The sequence below is a fragment of the Pleuronectes platessa genome, chromosome 13 (genome assembly GCF_947347685.1).
Source record: "Pleuronectes platessa chromosome 13, fPlePla1.1, whole genome shotgun sequence".
Taxonomy (NCBI): domain Eukaryota; kingdom Metazoa; phylum Chordata; class Actinopteri; order Pleuronectiformes; family Pleuronectidae; genus Pleuronectes; species Pleuronectes platessa.
The window spans coordinates 864,597-882,293 of NC_070638.1; the positions used below are offsets into that span (position 1 = coordinate 864,597).

The 17,697-nt window shown below is 43.4% G+C and overlaps 1 long non-coding RNA gene across 1 annotated transcript in view; it reads left to right on the plus strand.

Moving 5' to 3' along the window:
• The first annotated feature begins 13,205 nt into the window (after positions 1-13,205).
• Positions 13,206-17,697, plus strand: part of LOC128454689 (uncharacterized) — a 4,952-nt gene continuing 460 nt past the window's right edge. The window contains exons 1-5 of the long non-coding RNA XR_008341636.1: positions 13,206-13,343; positions 14,017-14,623; positions 16,031-16,129; positions 16,580-16,635; positions 17,335-17,697. The exon at positions 17,335-17,697 is cut by the window's right edge and continues 460 nt beyond it. This is a non-coding gene — a long non-coding RNA (uncharacterized LOC128454689). The remainder of the gene's footprint in view (positions 13,344-14,016; positions 14,624-16,030; positions 16,130-16,579; positions 16,636-17,334) is intronic.

Consider the following 17,697-nt stretch of genomic DNA (forward strand, 5'->3'; position numbering starts at 1 on the left):
GGGAGCGCAGTGAGCTCCGGTAACGCGCAGCGCACGTTCACATTCTGCTCTGATGACGCACGCAGCCGCCGAGGACGACTCTGATTGGTCTGTTGAGTAGATTAAACACGGTTTAGGCGCACGGCGGGCGCTGATTGGTCGCTGCCGACGTCTGTCAGTTCAAACTGGGCTCCGCCGGCTCCCTGCAAACGGCGGGTCCGGATCGTGGACCCGGACTGGAGCGGAGCGTCAGAGTTCCCTTCCTGGCTGTCCGTCAGGTGTCAGCAGGGACGGAGCATCAATAAGTTATTAATATTATATTTATTATGATCTGCTCTCTCTGTACGTGAGGATCTAAGTCAGTTCGTTCCTGTGATACCTGAGTCGGTCCTGTTGTCGTGAACGAGTGTGAAACCCGGAGTCCAGAAAGGGTCCAGAGAGTTGTTGTGTCTGCAGGTTTCAGATGTTTGTGTCTTGCAGGACATGTTCCGGTGTGGAACCAGTGAACCATTGAACTGGTGAACCGGTGAACTGGTCTATGTTCACACGTCACTCAATCCCTCTCACTGAACCCTTCGATGGTTCTGATAGAGAAGCTCCTCACTGCACACCTGGATCATGGCAGCAGCATTTACCAAACTGTGATTTAGGTGGAAAACCAGTTTCCTGTGGCAGCACAGCACCAGTCTGGATCCAGCGTATTAAGAAGCAGCAGCTGATCCATATTTTTCATTCTCACATATCAAGTGCATAAGAATCACAGGAGGAGCCTCGTGTGGTCACAGTGCTGGTTCAGAGGAACCAGGGGAACAGGCTGAAACTGGTCCAGCTCGGCTCCAGTTCTGGTTATCGACTCCCATCTATCAGCCTCATGGGCCAGCGCCGACCACACAGGTCCGATCCCCAGCTGGTCAGAGCCGTGGGCCCCCGCAGGGCCCCAGAGCCGGAGGGGCCCCTCAAGCCCCAGGTTCATGTGTGTCAATTGGTTGGAAATAATTTGATTAACTCTAGATTTGTTTAGGAATTTGCACCATTGAAGGACAATATCAACCAAGACAGGTCCTTAACCCCGGGACCCGACCTGTAGCTGTGCCTGTTACCCGCTGATCTCAGACTCCTGATGCTTTCCTGTCATTTCATGAGCGGCTGCACGTGAGAACGCAAAGTCCGATTCAGATTCCCAGTGAGCGAGTGGACGTGTTGATGAGTTTTCTAACACGTGACTTCAGAACCCTCATCAACAGGATGAAGAAGAGGAGCTGAAGACGAGGACGTCAACTGAGAAAGAAGAGGAGGTTCCAGAGCTTTTATAGGTCATGTCCGGCCTCCTGCTGCTCTACAGGCTCCGCCCCTCGCCTGGATGTTCCCACATGTTCCTGTTGTTGGGAACGAGTTGGACCCGACAACCTGCTGAAAACAAAAGAGGGTCTTTGGATCCATGGGGCTCAGTTGTTGGTCATTTCTACCTTCACCACTAGATATCACTAAATACTCACTCTCTGTTAGAATTTGATCCAAACTACCAACACTTCAGTTCGGTGTGAGCACAGACGCAGGAGGTTCAGTCTGGATCAGTGAGTCAGAAATCTGTTGACTTATCAGTAGAATTAAAAGATGGATTAACGAGTCAAAATGATTAAATATCAGATATGTGAGAGAGCCCCTGCAGTAACGGAGCGAGACGCTGGACAGGTTTATTTATTTGACCTGTTGAAAATTAACACAGACACTTCACACCAAAAAGAACACATATACTCAATATGATATTTAAATACATTTATTCTATTTATACATCTGTTAAATTAACTTTTTGCTTTCGATATCTTGTTTGAGAGCTTTTTATATCAACATCTTGGGATTAAAGGTTCTGGACTGTGAGTAATTTGATCCAAAACGAAAGGACCCATCACTCAAACATCTATGATACTTGGATAAATGTGAATAAACAGAATGAATGAAATCAATCTCCTCTTCAGCTTGTTCATTATCTTCTGTTTGCAGCTGAGAACTCTGAACTATCATGAACCTCTGTTGAGTTGAGCCACATTCTCTCTCTATAGTTGAGAGTTCATCACTGAAGAGTCTGTGAATTGTTTAAATATTCGGAGCTTTGGCGCTGACACTGATCTGGGTTCAGAGTAGACCCCGGGGGGGGCAGCTCGCCCTGCAGGGGATGAGGTCACTCTACGTGTCTCGACGTCGCTCAGACAAGAATCAACAGAGTTTGAATCTGCTGCGTCCCACTGACGCTCTCTCCTCACCACAGCTCCACCAGAGGGAGGAACCAGTGAGGGATGAGTGAGCAGGACGCAGGCAGCAGGTATCAGTGTGTGGAACCAGCTCAGACCTCCTGCAGCCAACAGGTTGGAACCTGTCCAGCGACGCACAGGAGAGGACACTTCCAGCAGCAGATCAGATCAGCCAGGGAGCCCTCAGCACAGAGTCCAGTTTCATTTCATGTTCTTCTGCTTAAGCTTAGACAAAACATGCCGGGAGGTTCCAAGGTTCTAGAGCTTTTCTAGGGTTTTTAAGAAGGTGCAGTGGTTGATGACGACGTCCGAGGAGCCTTATGGAGCTTTTGTTGATTCTTCTAGAAAACCCTGGTTCCTAAAAAAGTTTCTGGTGACAAAAGAAGAGGTTCTTCAGGTCATTAAGGCAACCATGACACAACTGTGTCTTTATGGAGCGACGTGATGAAGTCGGGGGCCGCACAGGAAACAGGCTGTGAGGGAAACATGAGCAGACGATGAATCTAAACTTCTACAAAGACACAATCGAATCACAAAGATTCTTTGTCCCACGGAGGTTTGATGCATTCACATTTAATGGAACTGAAAACAGAGCACGTGTCCTCAGACGTTATCTGGCTCAAGAGGAAGTGCAGACGTGTAACCATGACTTCCTCTGTCTCTCCCTGAAGCTGCTTCACAACATGTGACACACGTGTGGCCCCAGTGAGCCCCCCCCTTTACAGTATCCATATCATAGTATCTATATTATGTAATCTGTAGCCATCGAATACAATGTATACATAAAAAACTGTTTCCCAATGTTAGCGAACAAAAACCAACAGCGATGCGGCACAACTCAAACCAGTGGACTCATCTCGTGGTGAAGAGAAGGGCTGCCTTTAATTCCTTCCACCTCCTGACGCTGTATGTCTGAGGTCATTTCTAATATTCGCCGACTCTCTGTCGTTCGCCAGCGAGACCACTGACTCCCCGATCGTCTCCTGGAACATGTCCACAGCGGCAGGTAGCACCAATTCCTCCGCTCAGGCTTTCTTAGTCTGGGCCACACGTCTCTTTCAATGCAAATGTGAGTTTGTTGTCAGAGAGTCGAGAAACCTTTTCTGTGTTTGTGGTTCATTTTCTTTTCTTCTGAAGGAGTCGACTGTCTTCCCAGCAGCAGTCGGGTGTCTTGTCTCCAGATGCTTTAGTTTGGAAGGCTTCAAGCTGCAATCCCCCCCCCCCCCCCCCCCCCCCCGGGCTCTGGGCTCTCCATCATCACATCCGTTAACAAAACCATATTTATTGAAGTCGGGTTGTACCTACGTACAAATTTGAAGTTTTTTCGTGGCTAAGTAGCGTCGCTGTCATTGTTTTTCCGCTTAAGGAACTTTACCATCACTCCAAATACTACAGCCTAGCGGTTAGCATTAGCTCACCTGGGCGTCTCAAAGTGATGACGTGTGCGGCTGTCGGGGCCCACTAGTTTCAATTTGAAAACATTTCAAGGTCCAGCAGAGGGCGCTCACATCCCACAAATCGGCCGGGGCCCAATGATTGAGAATGTCTGATCTATAGTTTATTATATTAGTAATTTATTTCATCTGTAGTATACGAACTGTAATCTATGTGATGTGATACTTTCTATTCATCGCTGGTAGTGGAGTCATGTGACCGAAAGTGAAGCCCAAACCTCTGGATCGCCCTCTGGCTGCAGTTTAGATCCTAAACCATGGATCGTCTTTACGCTCTTTGATCCAGACACAAACATTTCAAAAGTCTAGAGAACTCCAGAGAAGTGAGGACGCCACAAGTAACCACCGCTACAGTGACGAGTTTAAAAGTAAAAGATATCAGTGTGGACGGAGGAATTCTGAGTGAGAGAGGCAGCTCCCACTCAAATGATTATACAAACACACACACGCACACACACACACACACACACACACACCCACACACTGTTTTTAAAGGCGTCTTTACGAGCCGCAGCCTGAGGCTCAACATTTACGGCAGGAATTCAGTTTGAAAGAACAAGCTGGGACAGTGAGGGGCTCGAACGCCCCCACGGCTCCTCCGCTTCCTCCCTCTCCTCCTACCTGTTCAGAGCTCTGTCATATTTCCTGAAAACACTTTAGGAGCTGCCGCTGTGCCGCTGGGCCAGGCAGCACTGTTGTTTGGTTGAACTTGATAAAAGCACATGTTCTGCACCTACACACATGTCACCTGTCTAACTGTGATATGAGGTTTACATCCTGAAGGTGACGCAGCAGCTTTACAGCTCAGAAGTTTTTTTAAATGTCTAAATGAACAAAACCAAAGTTCAAATTTTAAAAGAAACAAAAACAGTCGATAGGTCCATTATTTACAAATACATGAATGACTTCCAAATTAAATAATAATACGTTTTTAAAACATAGTTATTCATCCCTCTTTCTAAAACTGCTTTTTCAAATAGATTCAAAATGTATTAATCTATAAATTTATGTATTTTAAATGATGGACCTGTTTACTGCTTAAATCTCCCTTCAACTATTTAACTGTTACTGATGGATTCATATTTATTTTGTAAATAAATTTGAGAATTTTGTTATACTCAGGTCGTTTAATATTAAATAATAAACGACCTGGTGAAGGCGTCATGTACTAACATCAAGATATTTGATGATATAAAAACAGGCTGAGACATCTTATATCTATATACAGTCACTGATCCTCTTTATATACAGTCACTGATCATCTGTATATACAGTCACTGATCATCTTTATATACAGTCACTGATCCTCTTTATATACAGTCACTGATCCTCTTTATATAAAGTCACTGATCATCTTTATATACAGTCACTGATCATCTTTATATACAGTCACTGATCATCTTTATACAGTCACTGATCATCTTTATATACAGTCACTGATCATCTTTATATACAGTCACTGATCATCTTTATACCGTCACTGATCATCTTTAATATAGTCAAACTGAAAACTAGAGCCTGTTAAAATCTGTATTCACTATTGAACAACTACATTTCCCATGATGCTTTGGGAGTGTTGCCACTAATCCTTTAGCATGACATCTGTTTTGAAAGGTGCTCATTGGAGCACATGATGGACGGCAGCAGGCGAACATGAGCCTGTAGAAAGATTTCATCAATAAAACATTTAAAGTAGATTTAGCGAGTTTGTTTTTCTTCTCCTCTCCAGCGAAGGAAAACGTCAAACTGTGAGTCAGTGTCAGTTTGTGGGTCTGCTCCTCTCCCAGCGACACAACAAGCCTTTATCTGCAGCCTGAAAGGCTCCGTTAGTGAAAGGAAATGATGGCACAAGACAATTACTGATGAACTGTAGCCCTGTTGTGGAGCCGAGCTGCAGCTACTCATGCATGTGAGCTGGGTGAGGTTCTCCCTGGCTGGTCCCAGAGCTGCAGCCAGGCTGACGGTGTTTCCACGTCACGAGGGAAGAGGCAGGACAACGTAAATCACCAGATCAACTCACACGTTGGGTTAGGGAAATACACTATTTCAACAGGAAGGTGTAAACAGAAGTTAAGACTGCAACAAACCTGCAGCATCTTTAAGAAATCATCTGACCTTCAGACTTTTCAGTGTGAAGCTAAACATCAGGTGTGAAAGGTTCCTCAGAGCAGAAGAGGAGTTCTGGATCTGGATCAAACTGAACCTGGTTCTGTTACAGAGTGAAAACACTTTGGAGAGTTTGGACTTTTTGAACCACTCACAGGAAGTGGAGAATTAAACAGTAGAAGAAGAAGAAGAAGAAGAAGAAGAAGAAGAAGAAGAAGAAGAAGAAGAAGAGGAAGAAGAAGAAGAAGAAGAGGAAGAAGAAGAAGAAGAAGAACTTCACTACTGGAGAGTACTGTGGAACTGTCAGGAACATGTCAGGAGCATGTCAGGAGCATGTCAGGAACACATCAGGAGCCTGTCAGGAACATGTCAGGAGCATGTCAGGAACACATCAGGAGCCTGTCAGGAACATGTCAGGAGCATGTCAGGAACACATCAGGAGCCTGTCAGGAACATGTCAGGAGCATGTCAGGAACACATCAGGAGCCTGTCAGGAACATGTCAGGAACATGTCAGGAACATGTCAGGAACTCATCAGGAATATGTCAGGAGCATATCAGGAACATGTCAGGAGCATGTCAGGAACACATCAGGAGCCTGTCAGAACATGTCAGGAACATGTCAGGAGCATATCAGGAACATATCAGGAGCATGTCAGGAACATGTCAGGAGCATGTCAGGAACACATCAGGAGCCTGTCAGAAAATGTCATGAACATGTCAGGAGCATATCAGGAACATATCAGGAGCATGTCAGGAACATGTCAGGAGCATGTCAGGAACACATCAGGAGCCTGTCAGAACATGTCAGGAACATGTCAGGAACTCATCAGGAACATGTCAGGAGCACGTCAGAAGCATATCAGAAACATATCAGGAACATGTCAGGAACATGTCAGAAGCACGCCATGAACATGTCAGGAACATGTCAGGAGCATGTCAGGAACCCATCAGGAGCATGTCAGGAAGACATCAGGAGCCTGTCAGGAACATGTCAGGAGCATGTCAGGAACACATCAGGAGCCTGTCAGGAACATGTCAGGAGCATGTCAGGAACACATCAGGAGCCTGTCAGGAACATGTCAGGAAAATTTCAGGAACATGTCAGGAACTCATCAGGAATATGTCAGGAGCACGTCATGAACATGTCATGAACATGTCAGGAACATGTCAGGAGCATGTCAGGAACATGTCAGGAACATGTCAGGAGCATGTCAGGAACACATCAGGAGCCTGTCAGGAACATGTCAGGAGCATGTCAGGAACACATCAGGAGCCTGTCAGGAACATGTCAGGAGCATGTCAGGAACACATCAGGAGCCTGTCAGGAACATGTCAGGAACATGTCAGGAACACATCAGGAGCCTGTCAGGAACATGTCAGGAACTCATCAGGAACATGTCAGGAGCACATCATGAACATGTCAGAAGCATATCAGAAACATATCAGGAACATGTCAGGAACATGTCAGGAACATGTCAGAAGCACGTCATTAACATGTCAGGAACACATCAGGAGCCTGTCAGGAACATGTCAGGAGCATGTCAGGAACACATCAGGAGCCTGTCAGGAGCCTGTCAGGAACATGTCAGGAACATGTCAGGAACTCATCAGGAACATGTCAGGAGCACATCATGAACATGTCAGGAACATTTCAGAAGCATATCAGAAACATATCAGGAACATGTCAGGAACATGTCAGAAGCACGTCATGAACATGTCAGGAACATGTCAGGAAATTATCAGGAACTTGTCAGGAACATGTCAGGAACATGTCAGAAGCATGTCAGGAACATGTCAGGAGCTTATCAGGAACATATCAGGAACATGTCAGGAACATGTCAGAAGCATGTCAGGAACATGTCAGGAACTCATCAGGAACATGTCAGTAGCACGTCATGAACATGCCAGGAACATGTCAGGATCACATCAGGAGCATGTCAGGAACATGTCAGGAGCATGTCAGGAACACATCAGGAAGATGTCAGTAGCACGTCATCAACATGTCAGGAACATGTCAGGAACACATCAGAAACATGTCAGGAACATGTCAAGAGCACGTCAGGAACATGGCATGACTTCAGTGCAGCTATACTGAAATTACATCATGTCTCATGATGCTTTAAAAGATTTGGAGACAGTTCAAGTAAGACATTTTTTAAAATAAGACAGGGATGGAAACAGGAAGAGAAGACAGGTGACTTCCTGTTGATCCTGTGTTTTCAGCTAGTTGCTCTTCAGCAGAAGAACAAATTTAAATGTAGCTCCGCCCTCACTGAGCAGCGGGTTCCTCCTAGAACTGCTCATAAAGAACAGTTCCACCGACTGGACTAGCTTAGCTTAGCATAAAGACCAGTGACACAGTTAGCGTGACTGTAACCTCGAAACAGCTTAAAAATAAAGAAATACAAAAACTGGTTGTTTTCTGCAAAATCTTAGTTTTTTATTTCCTAACTTAACATTGATCATGTGACTGATGTGTGTGTGTGAAAAAACACTGAAGTCACACGTCATACTAAGTCATTCAAATATGTGAACATATGTATATGTATTATATATGTGTATGTATATGTATTATATATGTGTATGCATTATATGTATTATGTGTATGTATTATATATGTATTATATGTCAGAACACGTGTTGGTGTCACTTTCAGTGGTTTTAATATTTAAACTCAGCTGATGTCGTGTCGTTGGAGGTCATCAGGTCAAACTGAGGCTCTAGACCTTGATATGATGACACATACACACAAACACACACACACACACACACACACACACAGACACAAACACACACACAGACACACGTCTCTGGCTGCAGTCCATTAGCACTTTTTAATTATTGATCCCTGCAGAGTCCTGCTGAAGCAGGAAGAAGGACACACTCACTCACACACACACACACACACACACACACACACACACACACACACACACACACACACACACACACACACAGACACAAACACACACACAGACACACAGACACACACACTGACACACAGACACACACACATACACACACACACACACAAATACACACACACACACGTACACACACACACACGTACACACATACACACACACACACACAGACACAGACACCCACACTCACACACACACACACACACACACACACACACACACACACACACACACACACAGACACAAACACACACACAGACACACAGACACACACACTGACACACAGACACACACACATACACACACACACACACACACACACACACACACACGTACACACACACACACGTACACACATACACACACACACACACAGACACAGACACCCACACTCACACACACACACACACACACACACACACACACACACACACACAAACACAGACACACACACACACACACAGTCACACGCTCACACACACACACACACACACACACACAGTCACACACACACGCTCACACACACCAACACAGACAGACACACACACACACACACACACACACACGAACATGCACACATGCACAGACAAACACACACACTCACTCACACACACAGACAGAGACACACACACACACAGACAGAGACACACACACACACACACACACACACACACACACACACACACACACACACACATACACACACACATTCATGTGTTATGATGATGTCATCAGTCAGTGTAGGATCATGTCCAATCATAGAGCTGATTTATCTCTGATGGAAACAAACTTAGTTGTTGTTTATTTAAGTCTGTGTGTTAGCTGAGCTGTCAATCACTTCTTAATCAGGTAACGGTGCATTTCATTCATCCTCTTTGTGCATCGTGTGTTTTTTTTCTATTCATGCACACGTGAAAACACATACACACACATACACACATACACACAGATAAACAGCAAATAATATAAAAGAAATTTAAAGACAAAACTCAAACCTGGGGTTCTTCACCAGTTAATCTCTCTATAGATGCAGGAGATTCATTTTAACAGACCACAACCCAATAATCTATCTTTTTATTTCATCTGGAAATCAGGCGTCTCATTTAGAAAGTAAAAGTAGTGCTGTGTTTGTTTGAAGAATCAAAAGTGACTTTTTATTTGAAGTCACATTTTTATGAAACACCTTTTAGATCTTGAATTTTAAGTTTGAAGCAGATGATTTTAGTCGTTAAACGATTTCAGAGTCTCCAGACCATCGACACCGAAGGAATCCCGACCAGGAGAAGAATACAACTCCCATCATTCCACTGCTGCACCACAACAACAAACTGGTTTATTGATCTGACTGAGAGTGCAGAAAAACACAGATATAATAAGTTTAACATCTTTAAATAACACTATAATGTATATGTTTACGTCTATAATAATAACAATGAACAACTATATTATTATTCTCATATTTCATATGAAATCATTGAAATCATTTGAGGACTTTTCTTCTTGTGTTTTCAGAGTTGTTCATGTTTCATTTGAGTTCAGTGGTTGTGGAGTGACCTCACGTGTCCAGGTCTCTGGCTCCACCTGCTGGCCGTACGCATACTCACAGGAGACTAGAAACACCGCAGGAGATTCAGTGGAGGAGAGCGACTGTGTTGTCTCTGCTGCCCTCTGGTGGCCAAGTAGAAAGTCTGTTGTGAATAAATTTGTGTGTATATACAGTATTTCGAGTCTAGAACCTATGGAGTGAGAACATTTTGGCTGGTCCTCACTTTCTGACCCACTTTTTTTTATGGTTGTTTGAGGGTTGAGACCTGGATTGAGGATACGAGTTATAATAATGTTTAGGTTAAGATATGTCAGGTCAGGTCAGGTCAGTGTGTGTGAAACTTCAGCTCTGACTTCTGCTCTTTATCCATCAAAGGTCACTAATCCTTATTTTTTATGTTTTTAAATGCAGTTATTTGTGGATTCATATAAACTGAGTCTGTTAATTAATGATTTTATAGATTTATTTAAATGACTGATCAGCTCTTATTGAACGTAAACATTTTTCATATAAAATATATTAGACACTTATGGGGTGCCGTTTGTAAAGCAGCTCACGTTGAAAATAAACAGCAACATTTTGTCACATTTAGCTTCAAACCATGTTTAAAAACTGGAGTGAATTTTTGAGAGTCACTTTTTTGCACATTTACAACAATATTTGTCAACTTAGAGATATTTAAAATATTTAAATCCAAATGTTAAATGTTACACTTAAATGTTAAATGTTAAATTTAACTGCTAAATCTAAATCTAAATGTTAAATTTAAATCTTAATGTGAAATCTAAATGTTTAATCTAAATGTTAAATCTAAATGTTAAATCTAGATCTAAATGTTAAATTTAAATTTAAATCTAAATGTTAAATCTAAATGTTAAATCTGAATCTAAATCTAAATGTTAAATTAAATTTAAATCTAAATGTTAAATCTGAATCTAAATCTAAATTTTAAATATAAATGTTAAATTAAATCTAAATCTAAATGTTAAATCTAAATGTTTCGGGTGAAACTTAATATTTAACTCATATGCAAATTCAAATGCCGGTAACAGGAAGTAACAAAATAAAAGCTTGAGGAGGTCAGAGTGTGTTTATAGTGGCAAATAACGAATAAATCTTATCCGGGGAAATGGACTCTTGGACATGGATTATCGTGATATTAACTACATAAAATAACAAACACGTTTGGAGAAACTTTATTTGAAGAGTACTTTGAGTTTTTAGTGTCACTTTTATGAAGGATGCGGGAATTATGTCACTATCGGAGAGTTCCTCAGGTTCCTCCTGGAGAAAAAAAAACATGTTATGTGTGATATATAATACATCAAGTCAGTGGCAATGCAGAAGTATTTAACACTAAGTCATAAAACACAACCTGTTATTAAATAAGTTTTACATAAGTAAACAATGAAGATTTTTTAAATACTATGAATAAAAGACAGTGACTGTATATATAAACTTTGATTCTTGTTGTTTACTCTTTACATATTTACTTACAGTTTTTTACGATTGCATAAACACTAAAATCCAAAGTATAACACAATTATCAAACCTGACACTCAAGGAGCAAAACATGGCCCAGATCTGCACCACTATAAGCACAATGTCAGCTTCACACTTTTTGCAAAACAATACACACAGTGATCTGCAAAACACTAAACACACTTGTATACATTAAACACAGAAGGATATCAAGATGTCACTTCCTTGCAATTCCTAAGCACAGCCTGTCAAATGACCACCCCTATGGACCAATATGTTAAACACAGCCATCAGATGTTCAAACACACGATTGCTTAATTGTAGACACACCAATCAGGTTTAAGCACTATAGCAATGCAGCAGCTGAGTTCACCTGTTTTCAACCAAAATGGAGCTTGTGCTCAAAAAAGAAGAAGAGTGAGGGTGAGAGGGGGAAGGGTTTACGATCTCCAGCCCCAGGCTCAGGTACCCCTCATTGAAACCTGAACTGGATACAGAATGTTCTGCTTGCCTGATATTTGTCGAGCTTACAGTGTTATGCACACTCCTGTAGTAGCATGACAACTGGGACATGTTTTGTTGTGATTCTCCATGTTGACATGTTGACTGATTTGGGGATATGGAGAGAAATAAATTCAGTTTTCATGAGTCTGCAGCATTGGTCTTGTGTATTGTTTGGTGAATTTATTGTATATTTGCACTTTCTCAGAGTACTTCACTTACAGTACTCTAATCACTGAGAACTGGAATTGCTAAAAGTGTTTAAGGTTAGCAACAGCAGTGTGTAACTGGCTAAAGCAGAATTAAGTCATATGAAGCCTGTGTGTTTCATATGGCAAAAAAATTTGGTTTTGATAAATAAGTGTATAGCTTTTACCAGAGTGTTTAGTTTTGCAAAGGATCTGAGGTGTTCTGCTGATTGGGTGTGTGGTTGTGCTGATTGTGTTTAGTGTTTGAAACACAGGGCCCTGTTTTGAAAATCGTGCTTAAGCAATCGAAAAAAACTGTAATCACAACTTCGACCAGTGAAGATGACGATAATTCTTCAAATTTCTCGTGTGGTAATGAAGTAATTTGCAGTCAGAGTCTGTGCAGTAGTGATCGTGGAGAAGAACGACCTGAAACGACAGAAACATCTTTACAAACATTTACTTAATGTCAACTTTTAATAGATTTGCTTTGTTGACAAGTGCTAGAACTTTTAGAGACATTTTTCACTCCTCTTCATCATCTTCCGCTTCATCATCTTCTTCTTCATGTGTTTGTAGTTTTGTCTAAACTTCCATATTTTTGTCTGTGATAAACTGTAATACACGGTTCAGCCTCTAGATGTCACCACGAGTACTTGAGTTGCTTCCTCTTTGTTGCACTGTTAGTAAACATAGTGTTTCCATTCAGTGTAGTGTCACAGTTTGGTATTCTGTTGTTAACCACACACACACACACACACACACACACACACACACACACACACACACACACACACACACACACACACACACACACACATACAGACCATCTCGTATGGAAGGGTTATTTGATGTCAGTTGGTGTGGACCTGTTGGGGGGGTTCAGAGGGGACAGACAGATGACAGCAGATGGTAAGTGTGTGTCTGTTTGTGTGTGTGTGTGTGTGTGTGTGTACGTGCAGGTGTATCTATAGTTATGAGGTCCAAAAAACACCATCATTGTGAGGACATTTTGTTTGGTCCTCACAAATTCAAAGGGCTGTTTGAGGATTAAGACTTGGTTTTAGATTTGGATTGTTACACCATAGAAGTAAAGAGTTGTTCTGTTGTCCTCCTTCAGTCCTGGTGTGACACTGGTCCCAGTGGATGAGTCGTTGACATGTTGCTGCTGTCGAGCGTCAGCATGAGAAAGATGAGTCCAGTGAAACCGGATAATAACCTCAGGAGTATTCAGACCAATCGAAGTGAGAGCGGCTGCAGGATCATTTCTAACAGCAGAGAAAAGCTGATCTGAGAAAAAGTTGAATGTGAACGAGACTGAAAATCTGGAGTAAAAGTTCAGTAAAGAAGTCGACACACGTTCAGTGTGTGTGTGTGTGTGTGTGTGTGTGTGTGTGTGTGTGTGTGTGTGTGTGTCTCCGTCTGACCTTCAGCCACATATTTGAGTCCTTTAATAATTTAAAAGCCAGGATGCTGTAGTGTGTGTGTGTGTGTGTGTGTGGAAGCGGTCGCTCATCTGTAAATGTAAATTCTGCACGTGAATGTGAAGCTGCAAACAAAGACAGAGCAGCTTTTGTTCTTCCAGCTCAGAGGAGGCCTCAGCAGCTCTGAAATGGCGGAGAGGGGAACAAGGCTGAGCTGGGAGGGAATCAAAGCCCGGAGCGGAGCCTGAGCTCAGGATGGATCTGGAGTCTGATCGCCTTTTCAATTAGACTGTTTCCAGACAAACTGAAGTCTGACATGTTCCTCACATGTTCCTCACATGTTCCTCACATGTTCCTCACACGTTCTGCAGGTTCTCTATGTGAGAACTAATGTCTGAGTCAGTGTCTCTGGACATGTTCTGGATCTTCTCCTGCAGCCTCCTGGTAAAATGTGTGTAACATGTCAGAGTGAGTCCATGTGAGGAACCAGCAGGACAATGTGTGGAAGCTTCCCAGAGAGCGAGTGGAGGAGAGTAGAGGTTGAAGACGTCCACTTGGAAACACGAGGAGATTCCAGATCTTCTGGTGATGAGGGCCGACGCCGGTGTGGATGAGCTGTAAACAACAACACTGATCTTTCCACAGCAGAGTTTATATGTCAGGTCCCGCCTCCGGCTGCTCTACAGGCTCCGCCCCTCGCCTGGAGGTTGTGAATGAGTCGGACCTGACAACCTGCTGCTGCTGCTTCACAAACACCAACTACACAAAGTTAGTTTGACAGTTTGTTTCTAGCTGATCCAGAATGCTTTTGTGAAATGAGACAAATCAAAGTTTCTCTCTGCTGCATCACAACAAGATGTCCAACACATCACACACATTATTAAACATTACAAACTCTGACATCCACACTTGGTTCTGGAACTTGATGATAAGCTCACTTTCTGTGCCTAGACAATGTCCCTCCACTTGTCCTTCTGGTTGACTTCAACATCCACACAGAGAAGTCATCTGACCTTTTCCTTTTATTTTCTTCCTTTGCTCTTTCGCTCTGTCTTTCTAGAAGCTGCTCTACCTCTAACCTCACTGTCACCACACTTCATGTCTCTGACCACTTTCTCTCTGACTCTCTCAAACTGAAGACCTCATCAACAGACCCTAGAACTGTCCATCGCAGCATCCGCTCCCTCTCTCCCTCCTCTCTCCCTCCTCTCTCCCTCCTCTCTCCCTCCTCTGTTTTATCTCCCTTCATCTGACTCGTTCTCACCCATGCATCCTAACTCTTTCACAGACACTCTTTCTATTCTGTCCTCCTCTCTTGACTCTCTGTCCTCTTACTTCACGCCAGGTCCACATGTCCTCTCCTCTTTCTCTACTTCTGCAGCCAAAAGCTCTTTTTACCAAAATAGAATTCAATCCTAATTTTCGAACCCCGAAAACTCTTCTCCATCTTTTCCAACCTCCTCGATTCCCCCCAGTCCCCCCCCCCACTCTTCCACCAAGCCACTTTGTCAACTACTTTACAAAAATGTCAGATGACCTACTCTCATCATTTTCTAATCCTCCTTCTATAACTACATTTCCATCCTCTTCATCTTCATCCCCTTCTCTTTCCTCTCCCCCCCCCATGTCTCCCAATCAAGTTCTTACCTTGGTAGCCTCCGCCCCCCCCGACCACCTGCCCCCTTGACCCCCTCTCATCCAGTCTATCACTCCTGACCTTCTTCCTTTTCTCACCCATCTGATCAACACTTCCCTGTCCACTGGCTTTTTCCCTAACTCTCTCCTGAAGACCCCCCCCCCCGACCCGTCTGAAGTAAACAACAACAGACCTGTCTCTCTTCTTCTCTTTCTTTCCACAGCTCTGAGCGAGTGATCTCTAATCAACTCTCCTCCCATCTCCATCATAACAACCTTCTTGACCCTCACCAGTCTGGTTTCAAGGTCACTCAACTGAGACTGTCCTCCTTGTCTCTGAGCAGCTTCACACTGCTGGAGCTTCCTCTCTCTGTCCTCTGTCCTCTGTCCTCGTCCTTCTAGACCTCTCTGCTGCTTTTGACACAGGGTCCCCTCCTCTTCTCTCTCGGCTCTGTCATTCACTCACATGGGTTTTTCCTACCATAGCTATGCTGATGACACCCAACTAATCCTCTCTCTCTTCCCCGATCTGAAACACAGGTAGCAGCACGAATCTCTGTCTGTCTTACTGACGTCTCTCAGTGGACGTCTGCTCACCACCTGAAGATTAACCTTGACAAGACTGAACTATTTGTCAAGGTTAGTTGACACCCCCACTCAGACTGCTAGGAACCTGGATGTCACACTCCTCCGCTCCCTTCATTTTGTACTTTGACTTTTTTGATGAAAATTGTACTTTGTTGATTCTTGTTGTTTGTAATCTATACTGTGAATGGTCTGTGTTCATGTAGATCTTTTCTCGTCTTGATGACACTCAAAGCTTCTCACAGTCCAGTTTCCTATTCACACATCACACACACACACACACACAAACGACCTTTAGACACGTTCTACCTCCTGAACCACAGCTCCCCGTACCCTACTGTACTACACACTACTGTAATATATAGTTTTGTAATATTTACTAAATATTCGCATAAACAATATTCTAGAAAGTATCTTAAGTAGGACACAAAGATCCAGTCAAAGTTGTGATGCCTCTGTTCATCTCCACCTCTGGGAAACTCACTTTTTTTGTTTTCACTTCAGAGACAGAAGAAACTAAACAAAATGTTGAAGCAGAAGAACGACACGAAGGAAACCCGGTGTGTACTGACTTCCTTCTGTGTAGTAGAATACCTGAGTACTCTATACAGTACTTGAGTTTCTCCACGGCTCAGTTTGGAAAAACAAGGACGGTTTTGATGTTTTCAGGCCGACAAACATGAAGAGACATGATGATCCATCTGTCACTGCCAGGTTCACACACACACACACACACACACAGACACACACACACACACACACACACACACACAAACACACACACACACACACACACACACACACACACACACACACACACACACACACACACACACACACACACACGCCCCCTTTCATAATAGCCAGTAAGTCTGTGTTTCTAAAAATACTGGCCTCGCCCTCAGACTCTGGGGAGGAACTCTCTCTCCCAGTTTGAAGACTCTCTGGTGGCTGCAGGTCTGAAGAGTTTCCTGTCAGACCAAACATGGAGTCCTGACTGGAGGGGGGGGGGGGGGCTACAACAGCCACAGTCCTCTCACGCTGACGGGTTTGTTGTGATATGTTCAGTTACAGGTTCAGTGAAAAGGATATAGTGACACCTTCAGGTCGTTCACATGTATGACACCTGAGGTGTTTCTATTTAGTGTCTTGATCGACTGAACCCTGAGGACACGAGAACTCAAACTGATTTCAAACATGAACTCTGTAGAATATTGTTCAGATGTTTTCTGTAGTGTGTGTTTCTCTTGTCTCATCAGGAGTGGCCAATCAGATCCCTTCTAAACAAAGCGACCTGTGACTCCTCCCCCAGCGAGTCCCTGAGTGAAACATGAGGTGGAAAACATCAGTTTAGATCAAAGATAAATCTTCAGGAGACTTCGAGGACGTCCGAGTCTCTTTCACATGTTCAGTCTGGACAGGACGACCCGGTCTCTCACTGTCAGGACGTTTTTAATCATTTACATTTCCTGTAAAATACTTGTGAAGAAGTCAGAACTGTTCTTATCTCCCCCAGGGGCAGAGACAGTCCTCTGTACATGGACTCACTCAGGGTCCAGCAGCAGCTCAGCTTCTTCCTGCTCAGGATGAAAAACAAATATTTGCCGTCAGTTGGTTTCAGG